Source organism: Cenococcum geophilum (genome assembly GCF_001692895.1).
Source record: "Cenococcum geophilum 1.58 unplaced genomic scaffold K441scaffold_81, whole genome shotgun sequence".
Lineage (NCBI taxonomy): Eukaryota > Fungi > Ascomycota > Dothideomycetes > Gloniales > Gloniaceae > Cenococcum > Cenococcum geophilum.
Genome location: NW_027137639.1, coordinates 640,625 through 661,397, shown reverse-complemented (window position 1 = coordinate 661,397; position 20,773 = coordinate 640,625).

Sequence of the window (20,773 nt, the reverse complement as noted above, 5' to 3'; positions counted from 1 at the left end):
AATTCCAGAGGCTGCGAGAAACCCTCAGATCCAGAGCCTAAGAGCAATAGTTGACACCAGGCCTTGTGGAAACATCAAACCTTGGTCCTCAAGACCCATGCTCAGCATGAATAACGCGAGTCAATTTGGGCCCAGCAGAGGCGGTGGCGGCGCGCCGGCGAGCGTGCTGTCAACGTCCAAGGCCGTGACAACGTGCCGGTCTGGGATAGACACGCAGGACCGTTGGCGAGCGTGAGCAGTCACGCGAGCCTGATCCGGGCCCAATTGACTCCAATCTCCTGACAGAATCCTTGGAGACTTGCTGTACCGTTTCAAAGACTCCTGGAAAATGGCAGATGTGGTCTACTGGGGACATTTCAGTGCGACGATGAAGCGGATTGACCGAGTCGTGGTGTTGGAGTAGGATACAGTGATCCTTTTGGATTGGAGGCTAAGTGGAGCTCCTGGCTGGATTGAGGCTCGTACTGGATGTGGATCTATTGATTTTATTGGTGGAGCGGAGTAGATCAGAGGCGGTGGAGCTCTTGGAGCTCCAGATCTATACCCAATTCGGGAGGCGGCTGAGGGAGGGGGGGGGGTGCATCTCGTGGTCGGTGCGTGGTGTTGGATACGTAACGGGAGGCAATTACGATATTGAAATCAAGGCCTCCTTATTGAGCTTTCTACTCACACCTTTCTACTTCCTCATCTGCTCTCACCTTGTCGCCGTCATGGATCGTTACCTTGCCATACGAGATCCTACCACCACTGAGGATCAATCAATCGTGCCCGATTTGCCCTAGATATTCTTGCAATCCGCGCTTATTCAGCAGCGCAAAGATACTACTTAAGGATCGTCTCTCTCGCTTGCAGATAGATATAATTAAGGCAGATAAGTGTCTTCGCCACTTTTATGGGCGTCCGCGGAAAGGCTCATACGATAATAAGGAAGTAGGGGTTCCAGCCGCGACCCTTCAAAGAAGCTGCAAAGGCTCGGCTGGCTGCTCAAAGGCTGCGGACGCCGCCGCCCAGTTAGTAGATAATGAGGATAATCTACAGGAGGAATGCGCCGCGATTAAGGTTGACAGCGATGAGGCCGGAGTAGATGAGGTATATCCGGCTGATTAGAGCTGATTTGGGCTGCAATTTTGGTGAGTATTACCCCCAACTACTTCCTTACCTTAACACCAGGATCGTGCCAAGACTTACTATTTATAGTATATATTTACGTTGGAGCTCTATGGAGCTCCTGGATTTAAGAGGTGCAAAGTGGCTCTAGAGTGGAGTTGGGTGTCAAATCCATTCCAATCCAATCCAAAAAGATCACTGGTAGGATACTCCTAGCATGTAGTCCGATATCATCTTCGGCTAGAGGTTGCGACCTTTTGTCTAAGCGCTTTTCGTCTAACACAAGGCAATGCGAGCTAGCACTGTCAGTACAGTTGTTACCAGATCAAATAAAATTCAAACCACAAAAGGAGTGACATGTTTGCATGCACGCGCGAAGTGATGTTGGATCTGTCGACAACCCAGCCCAGACTTGCTGTCGATTCAGGTTGTATTTAGCCTATACCCCCTGTTTCGGTTATTTACCCCCCCTAGTATATATGACGTGGTTCACAAGCGAGCTGCGAATACAAGCGAGCTGCGCACCTCAAACCCTTACCAAAAATTGGAAAACCACACCTTAATATCTCGACAACCACTTAATAATAAATTCTAATAATTTAGATTTAGGCTTTTATATATACTTTAAAGCTTTTATTAAAGTTATATAGTATATAGTTTAATAGTTTTTAAGATATTAAAATTTGGGGGCTAAAATAAGGCTANANTANTATATNNTATTATATCNTAAAAACNACTNAANTATNTACTATATAACTTTAATAGAAGCTATAAAGTATATATAAAAGCCTAAATCTAAATTATTAGAATTTATTATTAAGTAGTTGTCGAGATATTAAGGTGCGATTTTTCTAATTTTTGGTGAGGGTTTGAGGTGCGCAGCTCGCTTGTATTCGCAGCTCGCTTGTGAACCACGTTAGCCTCTTTTTCTACATAGATTAATCTTTACACGAGTCCTTCTTTTCTTACAATCGGTGCACGGACTACCGATCGACACTTGCTGATAAACAAACCCCGTTTGCTAGTTTGTTTACTTTGTAATCAAACAACCAATCAAGGTTAGGGGCCTGATTTTAGCAGTCAATCAAGCCCTATATCGTCCCGTTTAATTGAGTTGGTTTGCTCGTTTGATATACAAGACATAGGTGTTGTTTTTGGTCATGGGGGGGGGGGTTCTTAGTGGCTAAGTTTTAGGCAATTATAATATACGACAATCGTAATATAATATACGCGCTAGAAATAAATATCCAAACGCGTCTTTCTAACTTAACCGTCTAAAATATCCTCTTTTACTCACTAATTCCTATTGCTATACTGCCTATATTATGTCTTCCTATCCTACTAAAGCTAGCCCTATTAATTTAGCAGAGAATACGCCTATAATTGCGTCTTATAAAGCCTGCGAAGGTTCTAATACCTTATTAAAATTAAACCCCCCGGGGATAAATATAAAGGCCTTAATTAGAACTATATAGAGAGATATTAACGGCCTTATTAAGACCTCCTTAGAACTCCGAGCTTTATATAGGACTATAACTAATAGCTCTAGTAACGATTTAGTAAGAAAATAACCGTTTTCTTATATAAATATTACTATCTATATAAGATTAAGGTAACTTTATATAAAACTAGCAGAGCTACTACTTTTACGGTATAATACCTTGCTAAGGATATAGTGTTAATATACTTTAACAACGTGTAAAATATATATATTACAATAATATATACTATACGGTGTTGTAAATAGATATTGTCTTCTTAATACGGAGAAGGGTAAGGAACTTAAGGTTCCTTATTATACTAGTGCCGCGTGTAACGGAACCTTATAGTAGGTACTACGGTAGGCTCGTTATTAGGCTAGGTGTATAGGTAATATAAATTAAAGTTAATAACGTAATAATAACTAGTGGAGTAGTTACCTAACAGATTAACTCTAATTATATTCTAAAAATTACTATAAGGAAAAAACTATCTAGGTAGGGATTAAGGGTCTTTAAATACACAACCGTACTTCTAGGAAATCCTCCTTATACGTAATATACGTATACTCTATCTACTCTATTACGGATTATATAGATCCTATAGATTATATTATATAATCTTAGTTACTATTCCTTATTATATAGCTCTATCGGCTTCATTCTAGACTATACCTAAATTAACTAACTAGCTTCTTCTAACTCTTCTCTAAGTAGACGTAATATTGTACTTAAAGCGTTCGTAATACTATCTCCCTCCTCTTTATCTTCGTCCTTAAAGATTCCTAGTATCTTTAAGTTGTTTACTAGAGGTATAATATCCGTCTAATTAATTTAGTTAATATTATTGCTTATTATACCTAAAGTAATTTCTTCTTCTTTAACCGCTCGTTATTCTCGCACTATTGCTACAATATTGTCTCTTAGTAAGATTATGCTATCTCTATATTCTCGCTGTTTAAAAGAGGGGTTGGTTTATATTACGTTGGCGAACCCATCTTTATAATAACCGTTTTCTTATTTAGAGTATACTAAAGTAAATATTTATTTATCCTATAACATTTACTCTATCTCTAATACTAAATATACGCGACTTATTACTCTTAATAGTTGTCTAGTTCCCTAGTTAATTTATTTTAGGGTCTTATATTTAATTTACTGCTACGCAGCTAGATAATAAACTATTTATTACTCTAGCGGAGTTGCGCCGTTCTTATAACGTAGAATAGGAAGCTGCTAATGCTTAGTAATGGGCTCTTAAGTCTTATCTTATGGTATCTACTTAGTTAATCCGTCTTAAGAAAGTTTATAAGAAGGTTTATTTTAAAGAGTAAAAACTTATAAAATAGGGTTTATAGGAACTTAGTAATAAAAAAACGGATCCTCTTCTGGCTAAGAAGGAAATAGATCTAAGTAGCTTAGCAACTACTCTTCTTAGGTTTCCCTTAGGTGGCTTATTCTTTAGTAATCCTTTTTTATTAATACTGCCTAACCTAATCCCTTTTAATACTCCTATACCTTTTCTATAGCGTTTTTTAGATTCTCTAATAGCTTTTAGGTAGTCTTAGTATAGCCTATCTACTTAACCTTATACTATATTTTATTGTTAACGTCCTTATAGCTAACGATCTTCGAAACTTACTATTTATCCTCTTCCTATCCTCTATATATGTTTGCTTTATAGACCAGTGGCTTAATATTCCTATATACTGGCTCTAGCATTATAATATACTATATAGGGTAGACCTTTATCTTAGCTAATAGGTCTAACTTAAACGTAACCGGTAAAATTCTTTATATAATTCTAAAAGGTCCTAGTCTAATATAGTCTAACTTCTTACTTAGTCGTTAACTCTTAAAATTTTTATATAGTAGCTATACTTTATCTTCCTCCTTAAGATCTAGTCCCTTAGATCTCTTAGCATTATAGTACTTTTTTATTCTCTTTATACCTTCTTTACTAATTCTATAAGGTCTATATAAAGATTTATTAATATCTTTATTCTTTCTTTAATTATACTACTTATTTTCCTTACTTACCGTAGTAATAATGATATTCTTAGCTTATATCCATAATTTGCCTTAAATAGTAATGTGCCTATTCCTTCTTATAGTGTTATATTATATACGAATTATATAACTAGTAATAATAATACCCAATTATTTTATACGTAATTAATATAGTGTTTTAGATACTACTCTAGTATCTAATTTAATCTTTCCATTTAACCGTCTGTCTGCGGATAATATATAGTAAAAGTTACTGCTCTAACTCTTTATTCTACTAAGAATACCTCCTAAAATACTATTATAAATCTTAGATCTCTATCCGATATAATCTTGCTTAGTACTTTATATTTTATAAATACTTCTTTAATATAGATTCTAGCGATATCTTCTACTAATATTTCTTCTATATATGCTATAAAGTATCCTCACTTTATAAGCTTGTCTACTATTACTAAGATTATATTATAATCTCATCCGGTAATAGGGTCTCTTAACTTTAGTAGCTTTATAATAAAGTCCTATAATATAACCTCCTATAGTCTCTCTAGTATTTTAATAGGTTATAGCCCTCTATACGGCTTATGCCTTATTAGTTTATTCCTCTAGTAATCTAAATATTCTTTAGTAACTCTTTACGCTAAGCCCTAGATTCTATTAATAATATACTCCTCCTAGAGTCTTAATACTAAGCTTATAGCTCTATTGTGTCCTTAAGTTATTCCCTTATGGAAATCTTCTATAAAGTATTCTGCTATACTTCTTAGGATATACCTTACTTCTTAATTTTTATATATATCTGCTTATAAATCTTCTAGTTATATTTCTAGAATCTTTTATACCTAAAAGCTTTCTAATAACTTATAGATTTTCTCTAATTCTTTCTAAATTATTATAATTTTTGGATAATTATACCTAATTAATCTATCTATGTCTTTTCGCAGTAAAGCCCCTAATAGCTTTTTGTTATTCTATAGTTTAGCCTTCTAACTTAGAGCATCTACTTGTATATTATCTGTTCCTTTAGTATACTAAATCTTAAAATAGTATTCTATAAGCATCTCTGCCTATCTAACCTATCTTTAGTTAAGTTCCTTTATTATTAGNAATCCTATTAGGTTCTTATAATCCGTCTTAACTATAAATAGTTTNTCTATACCTTATAAGAATGCTCTCTATTTNTTTAGTACTNTAACTATACCTAATAACTCCTTATTATAGATGTTATAGTTTAACTCTAGTAGTGTTATTTTCCGACTATAGTATACTACTAGGTGCTATCCGTCTTAATATCTTTATATAAAGTATGCCCCTAGTATATAGTCTAATATATCTGTTTCTATAACTATCTCTAGTCCTAGTTAATAGATCTTAAGAACTGGCTCCTAAGTAAATAACTCTTTAACTTTCTTAAACAGTTCCTGTTATTCCTTACCCTATACCTATAGTTTTTCTTTCTTTATTAATCGCGTAAATGGCTTAATATCCTTTAACTATTACGTTATAAACCTTCTGCAGTAGTTATAAAACCCTAAAAATAATCTTAACTATATAACGTTCTCCAGTTTCTACCAATTAATTATAGCCTTAATCTTCTTTAGATCCATACTAAGTTAGCCTAGTTTAATAATAAATCTAATAAAATTAGTCTTTCTAGTAAAGAACTTGCATTTCTTAATTACTACTAGCATCTATTCTTCTTATAGTCTCTTTAAGACCTATTTAACGTATTCCCTATATTCTTCCTTAGTTATTAAGTAGATAATAATATTATTAAGGTATACCATAATAAATTCATCCAAGTGTTCTCTTAATATATTGTTAATACGCTTTTAGAATATTGTTGGTATATTTATAAGCCTAAATTGTATAACTAATGGCTTATATAGTCCTTCCTTTAACCTAAAGGCTACCTTTTATTTATTGCCTTCCTTAATTCTAATCTAATAGTACGCCCATCTTAGATTTATTTTTATAAAGATTTGCGCATTACCTATCCTATCTTAGATCTCGCTAATTAAGGGTAAAGGATACCTATCCTTTTAGTAATACTATTTAGCTGTCTATAGTTAATACATAGCCTTAGTTTGCCGTTTTTCTTTAGTATAAATAGTACTGGATAACTTGCTAATAACTGTGATGGTCTAATATATCCCTTTTATAGGTTTTCCTAGATAAACTCTTTTAGTGCTCTACCTTTCTCTTTAGTAAGCTTATAGATTGGAAAGAACCTTAGACTTATTTCTGGTTCTAACTCTATTTTATAGTCCTATACTATATATTTTAATAGCCTCTCACTTTTTAGTGACTATAGTTTCTTGCTATACTTATAGTATCTCTTTAGTACGTAACTTAGTCCCTTTTCTATTTCTTTATAGGTTACCCCTACTTAGTACTATACTATCTTAGCCTATTATTATATCTTACGGCATTAAGTATCCTTAATATTGACTTAACCAGTAATCTAATTAATCTTTAGATTGTATTTCTATAACTAAGGTATTCCTAATACTGCCTTATTATTCCCTAATAGTAATATATTAAAAGATATCTTAACTTATCTTCCTTTAATAGTTAACTAAATAGGTCCTATTTTAAGATTAATAATGCCCCCTTTATAGGCTATCGGATCTCCTAAAATTATTACTAATAGGTAAGGGTGCTCCTTTTTCCTATATAGTAATCCCATCCTTTTAATTACTACTAGTAAGATATGGTTCCTTATTACTTTACTATCTATTAATACTTTAAACTGTTAATCTTGCCACTTAACTCGTAAATTTAGGTATCGTCCTTAAATTCCTTTAAGGGTTTAAGGCTCTACTACTAGTTCCCTTTGGTCCTATAGGCCTCTACTTTTCCTAACTATTGGCTGCTTAATCCTGTTTATACTTAGTTTACCTTTAACTAATACTTAGTTTACTTCTTATCCTTAATATACTATAAATACGTATTTTCTGGGTATTTTTACTACTATCGTCTATCTAGGCATTCTTCCGTAAGGAATCTTCCTAGTTAAAGTATTAAGTTTTCTAACTCCTAAACTTCTACTAGATGCCAGCTATATATATATTTAGCATTCCGATATTTTTACTCCTTTATTATCTAATATATTCTTATAGAATACTTATAGTGCTTATTCTTTAGTACTCTATACATATTATACGTATTATCTACGCATATAATTTATACCAATATATAATATACTTAGTGCTTTAGGTTAACTCTTAGCTTATTTTTATCCTTAAGTTTAAACCTCTATTATATTAATCTAAACGTTATAACTTTATTTATAGGTACTAAAATACGTCTTTTACTTCTCTAGTCCTCTAAACGCTTCTCTAGATCCTTTAACGTTATAATTAAGGCTCCTTTAATATAACTTATTACCTTTTCCGTAATAGGGTAGTCTTAGATAGCTTTTTCGTCCAACTATATATAGAAATCTTCCCACTTATTATTATGCCTTTGCCTATACCACTTTTAGTATAGCTACTAGAGTGTATACGGCTTGTCCGTAAGGAAGTATCTCCTTATTACTGCGTTATAATAGCCTTTTATATATCGTTCCTTAAACCTAGTTAAAATCCTTAAATCCTTTTTATTTTCTAGTTTAGTAAGCTACTTAGCTCTTAGTATGCCTGCCCTAGGCCTATTAGTAATTCTTTATATAGGTGCTCTGTCCTTAGTACGTCCTAATATATTAGTTCTCTAATCTAACTTTTGCTATTACTATGCGATAATTCTTGCTTGGAATTCTATTATGGTTTCCTTTAGTTTTCGCCTTATAAGTAAATCCTTAAAGTCTTCTTACTTCCTAATCTTATTAATAGTCCTTATTTATATCTTAAAGTCTTAGTTCTATAGGATTCTTAATCCTAAGCTTGCTTCTAACTTAAGCTTTACTCCTACCTTAGTCTAACTAGGCTTAGGTATTCTTATCTTATCTTGAAAGTCTTAAATCTTACTTATCTCGTCTTAAGAATCTTATACCTGTAAGAAACTCTATCCCAAGCTCATTTATATATCTTTAAACTAAGCTATTACCCTACTCTATCGGTTTCTGTCCATTATAGGTCCTTAGGTCTGCTTTATTTTATCTTAAAAATCTTAGTTATCTTTTATCTTATCTTAAGAATCTTAAGCCTTTAGCCTTTTGCCTTTATTAAGTGCCAAAGTAGTTCGCTATCCTACTTCTCTTGCGTCTCGCGAAGCAATAGACATTGTATTTAGTAGGGTCTTAATCCCTACTAATATTCCCTATTCTATAGTGGAATTATCCTCTACCTCTTTTATAATATCTTTAAGGTCTATATACTCCTAGTAAGCTGCCCTTATTGCCTTATTATTATAGAATATTTTACCTATATTAAACTTATCGTCCTTAATATCCGATCTGCGAACTGATTTATTAATTCCCCTATATTTTAAGGTTGTTAGCTTCTATAGCCAATAGCTTACGCTATACTTAGCGTCTTTATAAACTTAGTATGCGTTATTATAACAAAACGCAAAACTTCTAATTAAATACTCTGTTGTTCCTCTTAGTATACTATTATCCCTTTATATATATATGTCTTTTATTAATCTGGTTCCCTTTATTATATAGTAACTCTAACTATCTTTATAATCTTTCGCGAAGTAACCTTATTTTCCGTAATTTATATAAGCTCCGTTTTTAAACTATTAACTTTACTATAGAGTCCGCCTAAACATCTTCTACTACTAAGATCCCTGGTTTAGGCTCTACTCCTTAGTCCTATAATTACTAGATCCTTAACCTTTAAGTTTTTATAGTTTCTTACTCCATCTCTTATAGGCTTCTTTAGTACTACTTAGGTCTATTAGCTCTACGCCATACTATAATTTCTAATTTAGCTTTAGTTGTTACGTACTCTACACCTTATATAACTGTAGGACTCTATCCTAACCTCTCTTAGCCTATTCCCTTTAGTAGATCCAATTATTAATCTTAATTACTTAATCTATTAGGTTTTATAGGGTATCCTTATCTTCTATTAGGATAATTATGTTCTAGACTTTAGCCTTAAGTCCCTATTTATACTGTGCCATAAGCGCCCTATTATTCCACTTAACTTATATTACTAGCGTTTAGAACTATGTTATATACTTAATTGCTAAGGTTTATTGCGTAATATCTTAGAGTTTTCTTTTTGCTATAGTTACCGCCTCTAGGTCTCTAAATATTTATATAAGTTGCTCCGTAAACCCCTCTTAGCTTAAGAATATAAATTATACTTCTTAATTAGTGGTCGTTATTCCATTTGCTTATATCTCTATAAGGTAAAACTTAAACTACTTAAGTGCTCTTCCTAATAGGAATAGTCCTATATAGGCTATTTGATCTATAGATGTTAGCAATTTCGCCCCTTCTTATATAACCTTAAAGTGCATTTATATAAGGAATCCTTTAAGCTTTAATCTTTCTCCTAAATACCTCTTAATTAATAGTAACTTAATCCTTACTACACTAACCCCGTTAATCCTTTCTTTTAACGCTATATTGTTTATTATTAACTAGTTAACTATCTCTTATAACTGTTTAACCGTTACAGGTTGTTATAAGTTAGTATCTACCATACTAGTGTCACCTAACCTTAAAGTAGTTGCCGCCGTCATTAGCGTTGTAGTGGCTGCTTTTGGTAATATATTATTTAACTTTTTATATTTAATACTGTAACTAGGTAGTAATTATATAACGGAACCTTATAGCAGGTACTATAGTAGGCTTATTATTAGGCTAGGTGTATAGGTAATATAAGTTAAAGTTAATAACGTAATAATAACTGGTGGAGTAGTTGCCTAATAGATTAACTCTAATTATATTCTGAGAATTACTATAAGGAAGAAACTATCTAGGTAGGGACTAAGAGTCCTTAAATATATAACCGTACTCCTAGGAAATCCTCCTTATACGTAATATACGTATACTCTATCTACTTTATTACGGATTATATAGATCCTATAGATTATATAGATTACGTCACGTGACCTTAGTTACTATTCCTCATTATATAGCTCTATTGGCTCCATCCTAAACCGTGCCTAAATTAACTAACTAGCTTCTTCTAACTCTTCTCTAAGTAGACGTAATCGTACTTAAAGCGTTCGTAATACGTAACGGCAACTTGCCTTACGTAACGGTAACTTGCCGCACATGGCGGCAATTTGCCTCCTATTGCAATGCAATATATTCTAGCTACACTAGGAGTACTTTAGAAAATGCGGAGGACTAGTATCCTATAACTGTGTAGTTTAAAAATCTATATATACACTTCTCTTTCTTTTCTTCCTTCCTTCCTTCCTTCCTTACCCTATGCCTTTATATTAGTGCTATTATTAGTAGCACGTTCTACCCATTCTACTGTCTTTAACTCGATTCGGTTTGTGTTAATAAGTCGCTTAAGAGCTAATAACGGTTTACTTTTAGTTATAGCGTCCATAGGGTTACTGCTCCATTAATCCACTTAACTTTAGCTATTTCGCGTCTTTTATATAACTAACGTAGGCATATAACATTAATTATAAGTCTCTTCTCCTATATAGTTGCTAGTTTAACGAGGCATTTATAGATTAACTTTAAATCGGTGCAAAGGATAAGCGGTAGGCTGATATTAAGTTACAATTTGACTATAGCCTTAATTATAGCGCCAATATTAAAACTATAGGCCATAGCATATAATTCGGAGGCTAGTACACTTCTAGTAATTCTCTTATACTTAACTAAGGACTAATAAACGATGTTCGCCTTATTTAATAAGTCTGCTAGTACTAGAATATATCTAATCTATAATAAGAGATCCTTATTATTTGCAAATAAGGAATTAGTGAATATAAGTAGTTGTAATAGAGCCCTCTTCTTCTTCTCCTTTAATATTTACGCGTTGGACGCGAATTTTTTGATTAGATTGGAGCTCTTGCTGCACCCGGCCCAAAAAGACCAAAACTAACCAAAAGAACCCTGAAAAACACCTAGAGAATCCCCCTAAGATGCATACATCGCAGGGGAGGCACACGTCGACCGACGGTGGCTTGCACTCGCGGGCAACCGCTAGATCTACGCCCAATAACGGCCCTCTATAATAAAGACGGGCGAATACTATACTATAAAGCGGAAACACCTCTATTATAAAGGCATCTAATAAAATATAAAGCCTACTAAACGCGTCTAGTATCTAGAATTGTGGGGAAGTAACTATTAGCTATAACGAACTAATATAGCTAGTAGAATGGCTCCGCCAGTCTAGTAAACCTTAAATGCTCCTCTAGTAAACCCTCAATTAAATCCTCTAACGGCTAAGTAAAATTAAAAATAAGTAAAACCCCCCCTTACTGGCGAACCGTACCTAGGCCGCCGTAGCCGCGCTTTTATAGTATAGGGAACCTACCCCCTTTAAGATAATAACCGGGTATATAATTATAATATAACTAAATATAGAAAAAGTAGAGGGGCTTAGGGGATAATTAGAAATAGAAGTCTTTACGGAGATTTACAAAGAGGTTTATAATATAGTTATGGTCTAATACCTTAGGAGTAGAGACATTAGAGTTACCCTAAAGGACTAATAGGTAAAGGAATGAGCCGTAAGGGTAGGGGATAGGCTAGGAGAATATATTAGCATAAAAGTGCTTTATAAAGACTACCTAGTTAAAGTCCTAGTGGTTCCTATAAGCCTTAGGGTAGAAAAGGGATACTAGGCGGATAATACAGCAACTATATAGGAGATAGTAAAATATATAGAACGCCTTATACTAGGCCTTAAGATTACCCAAATCTAATAGCTTTAATAGGAAAATGTAAACTAAGTAAATAATAAAAATAATAAGAGGATATAAGGGTCGCCAGAGACTTACTAGGGAGACGCCGGTTAAACGCATAGCTCCCTTATTATTAGTATATATATATTAGAAATGCAAAAACTCTTTATCTAAAAAGGAATAATTATAAATGGCCTTATATATAATGTAAGGCTTTATAACTACAGACTACGCCTAGAATAATACTACTACTATATATAATAGGGACACACCTAATCTACATGCGCAGTATAGGTGTGCTACGGCTACTGTATAGGCCCCCACAATATAAGATATTGTTTAAATTAAGACTAAATAAAATATATAAACTGCTACTAAAGCATATATAAGGCGTAGGAGAGAGAAAACTGTATTAAATACAGGAGGTGGAAGGCAAGGGCTTAATAGCTATAGGAATAACTATACGCTAGGTTATATAAATGGAAATAATAGGTAATAAGCTAGGGGGACGCAGGTGCCTTCCTAGCGTTTCCTACTTTTAGTACTAGGGGGCTAGGCTAGCTATCCCAAACCTTAACGGGCTAGAAGCGGCGCCGCGCGATATTACTAGACTATATAGGGATATAAGGGTTACAGGGGATATAAGGGAGAGGACGCTCTGTAGGAAGACCCCTATAGACAGCTATAGTAAGCTTAAAACCAGGATAATTAAGAATTAGATTTAACGCGGTAAATATAATATTTATAGCCGACCTATAAAGGGTATATAGCTAGCTAGTAAGAATAGGGGAGGAACCGGAGATAATAACAGATTTAGATATAGAAGCGCTAGTAGGAATATAAGATATAGGAATGGAAAGCTTTATATAAAATAAGTAGTAACTAGGGTATAGATATAAGAGATAAAAGTTCTAAATATCTTAGAGAAAGTAGAAATAGAAGAAGCGAGGAATAAAGAAGAGGCGAAGGACCCTTGCTGGGGGTCCGCCACCTATCCATTATATAGTATAACTGCGGCAACACAAACTACCGTCTCGTAAGGCCTTTACTAGATAGTTTAGACCTAGAGAAACACTATATCCTTACTATATAAGAGCCGTACTATAATACCTATATATAATTAACATACTGCCCCTAAGGATTCTAGCTCCTATATAAACCAAAAGCAGCTATATGCGTGTGCTTTATAATTAGTAAGGCTATTAGCCTATCCTTATAGTTATAGCAGGTTATTAACCTAGATATTATAGTTGTAACAATCTAGACATATAGGGGACCGGTATAAATTATTAATATATATAACCCTAGGGTCGAAGAGGTCCTATAAACAGAGAATATTATATTAGTAATAAGCTTGCTAGAAACTAAAGGTATAGAGTTTATCCTACTAGGAGATATAAACCTCTACTACTTACAGTGGGGGGGTATCCATGTTGCTGCTAATTAATAGGTAAAGTACCTACTAAGAGCTATAAACACCTAGGGCCTTGAGTTAGCTACCCCCCTAGGTGCAACTATATAGTAATAAGGAACCTCTAAAAGTATAATTGACCTTATATTTATAGACGAAGGCCTATACTAGAGACTTAAAAGGTGCAACCCTAAAGAAGAATGGGCACTTGCCTTAGACTATATCCCCATTTAGATATAGCTAGATTTAGATATTAAGGCGTAACTAAGTAGTAAAAGATATGTAATAAGGAAGCTTAAAACAAACAGTTTCCTTAATACAGTTAAATAATAACTTTAAGACCTAGAAGAAATCCACCTAATTCCAAACAAGTGAGGCTTATTAGCTACCCCTAAGGAAATTAACTAAAGACTAAAAAGGATCTAGGCAGCAATTAAAAATGGGCTAGAAGAGTACTGCCCGGTCTTAAAACCGGGCCCCTACGCGCGATATATATAGTCCGTATAATGCGCGGTTCTTATTACTAGCTAATAATAAGTAAGAAGGAAATATATAAGTAGCTACGACCCTAAAGACAAGAGATAATATAAAGATATAAGAAACTAGTTAAAGAATACCCTAAAGAAAGAAGTAAGGAATAACTGGAGACGGTTTATAAACGAGTATACTTTTAACCCAAGCCTCCCCTATAATAAGGGCCTTTAGGCTATAGCAAAATAGGTATAAAAAAAAAGGTAGGGCGCCTAGTAGAAGACTTATACCTACTACCCCTATAAAGAGCAGGGGAATTATAGGCTACTAATAACAATAATAAGAAGGCAAAGATCCTTATAGAAAGGTTTTTCCCCTAACTAGCTCTAGTAGACCTTAGTAATATTATGGGTAAAATACCGGTGACTTACCTAAGGGTTAATAGCGATATAATAATAGAGGAAATGGCCAGAACTATTAGCCGCCTTTTAAATAATATAGTATTAGGACTAGATGGGATTTTAAATAAGGCCTTAAAAACCTATAGACTACTTATAGTACCCTAGCTTGCAAATGTAGCTAGGGTATACTTTACTGTAGGCTACTACCTATAACTCGGAAGATTTATAATAACGGTTGTTTTACAGAAAGAAGGTAAAGCAGATTACTTAATCCCAGGAAGCTACCGCCCTATTGCCTTAGAAAATACCCTTAGTAAGATCTTAGAAAAGGTAATAGCGGACTATATAGCAGATATAGCTAAGGAATACAACCTACTACTATAAAGCTAAATAGGGGCAAGAAAGAACCGCTTAATACCATTAGTACTTACACTACTCGCTACTACTATTAAATCCGCATAGGCGATACAAAGGGACTTTATAGTATTAATGCTTAGCCTAGATATTAGCGGCGCCTATAATAACGTACCCTATAAGCGTCTCCTATATATCCTTAGGGTAAAAGGCTTCCTAAAATGGATTATATAATTTGTTTAAGGGTTTATAGGTTAGAAAGAAATATTACTAGTCTTTAGTAGATATTAGAGCCCCCCTATTATAGTTATAATAGGAATACCATAAGGATTACCCCTCTCGCCTATACTCTTCCTTTTCTTTATAAGCAACCTGCTTAACTCCTTTAAGAAAGGGGCGACCTAGGGGATAGGCTTTATTAATAATATAAACCTAATTATATACGGGCTAACAGCCGTAAAGAATTGCAGAATACTAGAGAAAGCTTATAATACCTATATAGAATAGGCAAGACAATATAGAGTTTAATTCTTACTAGAGAAATACTAGCTAATCTACTTTATAAGAAAACGTAACTAATCTATAGACCTTTAGCATATAATTTGTATCTAAGGCTTTAGGGGTTAACTAGTTTAGGGCCTAAGGGTATTAGGAGTATAGGTAGATAGTAAGCTCCGGTGGAGCGTATATGCGGCGTAAGCGGCCTATAAGGGCTAAGTATAGTATATCGTATTATTTAGGATCGTTAATTCTATATGGGGTCTATGCTTTTAAAGGTCACGCCTACTATATATAGTAGTTATCCGGCCAACTATAACGTATAGGTCTAGTATTTGGGCCATTAGAGAATCTAAGAAAGGCCCCCTAAATCGCTCCTTAAACCACTTTAAAAGGTCTAAACAGCCTGCCTTTAGAGTATAATAGGCGGATATAAGTGAACGGCTACAGCACTGCTTAAAAAGGAAGCCAATATTCCCCCCCTATAACTATATATTGAAGCCGCTGTAATATAAAGGGCAGGGTGGTTTTGGATAAATCTTATCGCGATAAGATGCAATGGATATCCTTATCGCGATAAGGATATCCATTGCGTTTTATCGCGATAAGTCTTAGCATACCCTAAATAAATGTTTAGTTGCCTTCTTCTTTATTATCGTATAAAATATAGCTTTAGAAGTAGAGTTAGAAACTCTTAACTCTGTTAATACCTTTAAATTAAAAATATAAGAGGTTGCTTAGCTCTTTTAATATGGGAGCATACCCGTCCACTATAGTGTGGTTTTAGATAAATCTTATCGCGATAAGTCTTAGTATACCCTAAATAATTTTTAGTTGCCTTCTTTATTATTATTATATAAAAATAACTAATTTAAACCTAGTAAATAAAGTTATATTATCCCCTTTTTCTAAATTTTAGTAGGTGGCTCTATATATAGCTCTACATTCAGCTCTACGTATGGAAGCTCTGCATATGGAGGCTCCGTATAAAGCTCTGCACGAAGCTTTTCACGAAGCTCTGCACGAAGCTTTGCACGAAGTTCCACACGAAGCTCCGCATGAAGCTCTACACGAAGCTCCGCGCGAAGCTCTGTACGAAGCTCTGCGGAAGCTCTGCACGAAGCTCTGCACGAAGCTTTACGCGAAGCTCTGCGCGAAGCTCTGCATGAAGCTCTACACGAAGCTCTGCACGAAGCCCCGCGTACGGAGGGTCTGCACGAAACTCTGTATACAAAAGCTCTGCACGACGGCTCTGCGTACGATGGTTCTATCCTATTCAGCTTGGTTGGGGTAGAAAAGCCCCGCATAGGGCACTTTATCCTTATCGATTGCGATATTTTATGCATTTTCTATTAGATAAAGGATATTTTATGCTCGCTTATTCGCATTATCCAAAACCACCCTGATAAAGGGCGCAAAATAAACGTAACTTTAATATTATAAAGTATATTAAGACACGCCTAAATAAACTATAGAGGGACCCTAGGGCGCCCTATAGGAGAATAAACTAATAACCCTAAAGTAGGGAAGATATATTAGAGAAACAGGTAAAGAAAGTAAAAGAAGAATAGTGCTGCTTTAGGGCCTAGGCCTATATAGAGGAGGAAGGGAGACGTGTAAGAGGCTAGCAAAGATAACAGTAAGAGAGAGAAAGGAGCTGAAGTAGAGCATAAAAGAACGCTAGGAAACTATCTACCGTAATATAATACTGGCTAGACTAACGCTGGAGAGGTATATGGAAGTTAAAGGTATAGAGGCTAACTAAGGTAAGAGGAACCTAAGCCGTAGTATAGTTAACGCTATAGGGGGTAAATACTTTAGGGCTCTAAGAAGGCCTAATAAAGGCAAAAAATATAATAGTAATACTCTTAAGAATAGGAATAATAGGACTAAAAGACTGGCTCTACTGGGTAGATGTCCTAGTAGGTAGCCTAAGATGCGAATGTGGCTGGCTAAGACAGTTACTAAAACATATAATACTATTATGCCCCTTATATACTAACTAAGAAGCAATACTCTTAGTAGCTAGTATAGAGAACTATAATACACTGCTCTTAATATAAAAAGGCCTTAAGGCGGTTACCTAGTAGCTTATTAGCTAGAATATACTAAACCAGTTCTAGGTTGCAAAGGAAATAGTAATAAAGGGCGGGGGTAAGCAACGGGCGCCCCCTAATGACTCTATAGTGGTAGAGTAAAGTTTGCAATACTAGTGCGTCCGTAGGCTTATTACAACAGCAGTGGTTCCTAAGGAGGTTAAAAAGTAAGGTAGTAGAGCACTATAGGTAACTCGTAGGCGCCTTATAGGCGCCTTATAGGCGAGTCCTAAAAGGCGGGGAGATGGATTACAGGGGTTTCTTAAATAGAGTTTTCTCCCCATATGTATATAAGGAGTAGTCCGCGTAGGCCTAATAGGGATCCGAATCGAACGTTAAGTAATAAATAATAATAATAATATAAGTAGTTGTAATATCTCTATGTCGAGTTTAACAAAGTTTAAACCTCTTATTAGGTTCTCAATTTGCCACTAAATCCTCTTATTAAGCAGTTTTACGTCTTTTTTATTAGGGTTAATTACCTAGGCAGCGTAGGATAAATTAAAAGAAGCTTTAGGCTGGTATACGGACGTATTATAAGCTCCTCTTACTTGCTAGGCGATGTATTGGTCCTTAAGTATAAGTGCTATATAAATAGTGCCTCTAGAACTAGTTATTATAATAGCTTTCTTAATATTAATAAGGGTTAAGTTCTAGCATTAGCGCTTTTGCGTAAGCGTAATTATATAATCCTATTATCGGATAATGCCTCTATTAAACTTAATTGGGTATTCTAGCGTAAGTTATTCGCGTTCCTTAGTTAGGAACTTAGCTTTCTTAATCTTCTCCTATTCTAAAGCTGTAAAGACTAAGTTAGCTAGTAAGAGGGTGTTATTAGTCTATAAATCAACTATTCTAAAATTTATAGGGTTGTTAAGGTGGAGTAAGTAGGGGTTATAAGTAGATTGGCTTATATTTAGTTCTTTAATATAGTGGTTATAGTAAGTCTTAAACTAATAATTGCCTGCCTTAGGAATGCCGTATAAAGGTCTAATAACTTTTAGAATTATGCCTTATAAGACTCTAAGTGCCGCACTAAGTTTGAGAGGTGCCCTAATATAAAAGTCTTAATTTAGTCTTATAGCTGATTATATATAGGCCTATAAAATATCTCGTAAGTAGAGATGTGTGCTATTGTTCTAAGTTATAGCCGTAATACAGAGAATAAGGCGTTGGCTAACTCGTTAGATTGTAGGTAATTAGGTTAATATAAGGTCTTTTTTTAGGTTATTATATAACGGAACCTTATAGCAGGAACTACAATGGGCTCGTTATTAGGCTAGGTGTGTAGGAAATATAAGTATAAAAGTCAATAACGTAATAATAACTGGTGGAGTGGTTGCCTAATAGATTAACTCTAATTATATTCTAAGAATTACTATAAGGAAGGAACTATTTAGGTAGGGACTAAGGGTCCTTAAATACACAACCGTACTCCTATAAAATCCTTCTTATATATAATATACGTCTTATATATAAGGTATATAAGTTCCTCTTATTTCTCTTATTTAATACGTAGCATATTATATAACCTTAGTTACCATTCCTCGTTACATAGTTCTACCGGCTCTATTCTAGACTATGCTTAAATTAACTAACTAGCTTCTTCTAACTCTTCTCTAAGTAGTTATAATATTGTACTTAAAGCGTCCGTAATACTATCCCCCTCCTCTTTATCTTTATCCTTAAAGATTTAAAATATCTCTAAGTTGTTTACTAGAGGTGTAATATCCGTCTAATTAATTTGGTTAATATTGTTACTTATTATACCTAAAGTAATTTCTTCTTTATACGCCCAACGTCGTGCTCGCACTATTGCTGCAATATTATCTCTTAGTGAGATTATACCGTCTCTATGTTCTTGCTGTTTGAAAAAGGGGTTAGTCTATGTTACGTTAGCGAACCTATTTTCGCAATAACCGTTTTCTTACTTAGAGTGCACTAAAGCAAATATTTGTTTGTCCTGCGATGTTTGCTTTACTTCTAATACTAAATATACGCGACCTATTACTCTTAATAGTCATCTAGTTCCCTGATTAATTTGTCTTAAGGTCTTATATTTAATCTACTACTACGCGGCTAGATAGTAAACTGTCTTAAGCCCTTACTAAGTTAGAACGTTCTTAGGATGCGGAATAAAAGGCCCTAGATACTCGCATCGTGGCGTCTACTCGTCTACTTCATCTTAAGAAGGTTCGTGAGAAGGTTTATTTTAAGAAGTAAAAACTTATAGAATAAGGTCTATAGGAACTTAGCGATAAAAGAATAAATTCTCCTCTAATAGAGAAGGAAATAGATCTAAGTAGTTTAGTAACTACTCTTCCTAGGTCCCCCTTAGGTGACTTATTCTTTAGCGATCCTTCTTTTTTAATACTACCTAACCTAATTTCTTCTAATACTCCTATACCTTTCCTATAACATTCTTTAAATTCTCTAATAGTTCCTAGGTAGTCTTAGTATAGCCTATCTACTTAACCTCGTACTATATTTTATCGTCAACGTCCTTATAATTAACAATCTTTAAAACTTGCTATTTGTCTTCTTCCTATCCTCTATATATGTCTACTTTATAAGCTAGTAGCTTAACATTCCTGTGTGCTAGCTTTAGTATTGCGATATACTATATAGGGTAGATCTTTATTTTAGCTAGTAGGTTTAACTTAAACGTAACCAGTAAAATCCTTTACGTAATTTTAAAAGGTCCTAGTCTAACGTAGTCCAACTTCTTACTTAGTCGTTAACTCTTAAAATTTTTATATAGTAGCTATACTTTATCTCCCTCCTTAAGATCTGGTCCCTTAGATCTCTTAGTATTATAGTACCTTTTCATTCTCTCTTATACCTTCTTTACTAATTCTATAAGGTCTATATAAAGATTTATTAATATCTTTATCCTTTCTTTAGCTATGCTACTTATTTTCTTTACTTATTATAGTAATAATAATATTCTTAGCTTATATCTATAATTCGCCTTAAATAGTAATATGCCTATTCCTTCTTAAGGTGTTGCATTATATATAAACTATATAACTGGTAATAGCGATACCTAATTATTTTGTATATAATTAATATAATACTTTAAATACTATTCTAGCGTCTAATTTAATCTTTCTATTTAACTATCTGTCTACGGATAATATGCGGTGGAAGTTACTGCTTAAACTCCTTGCT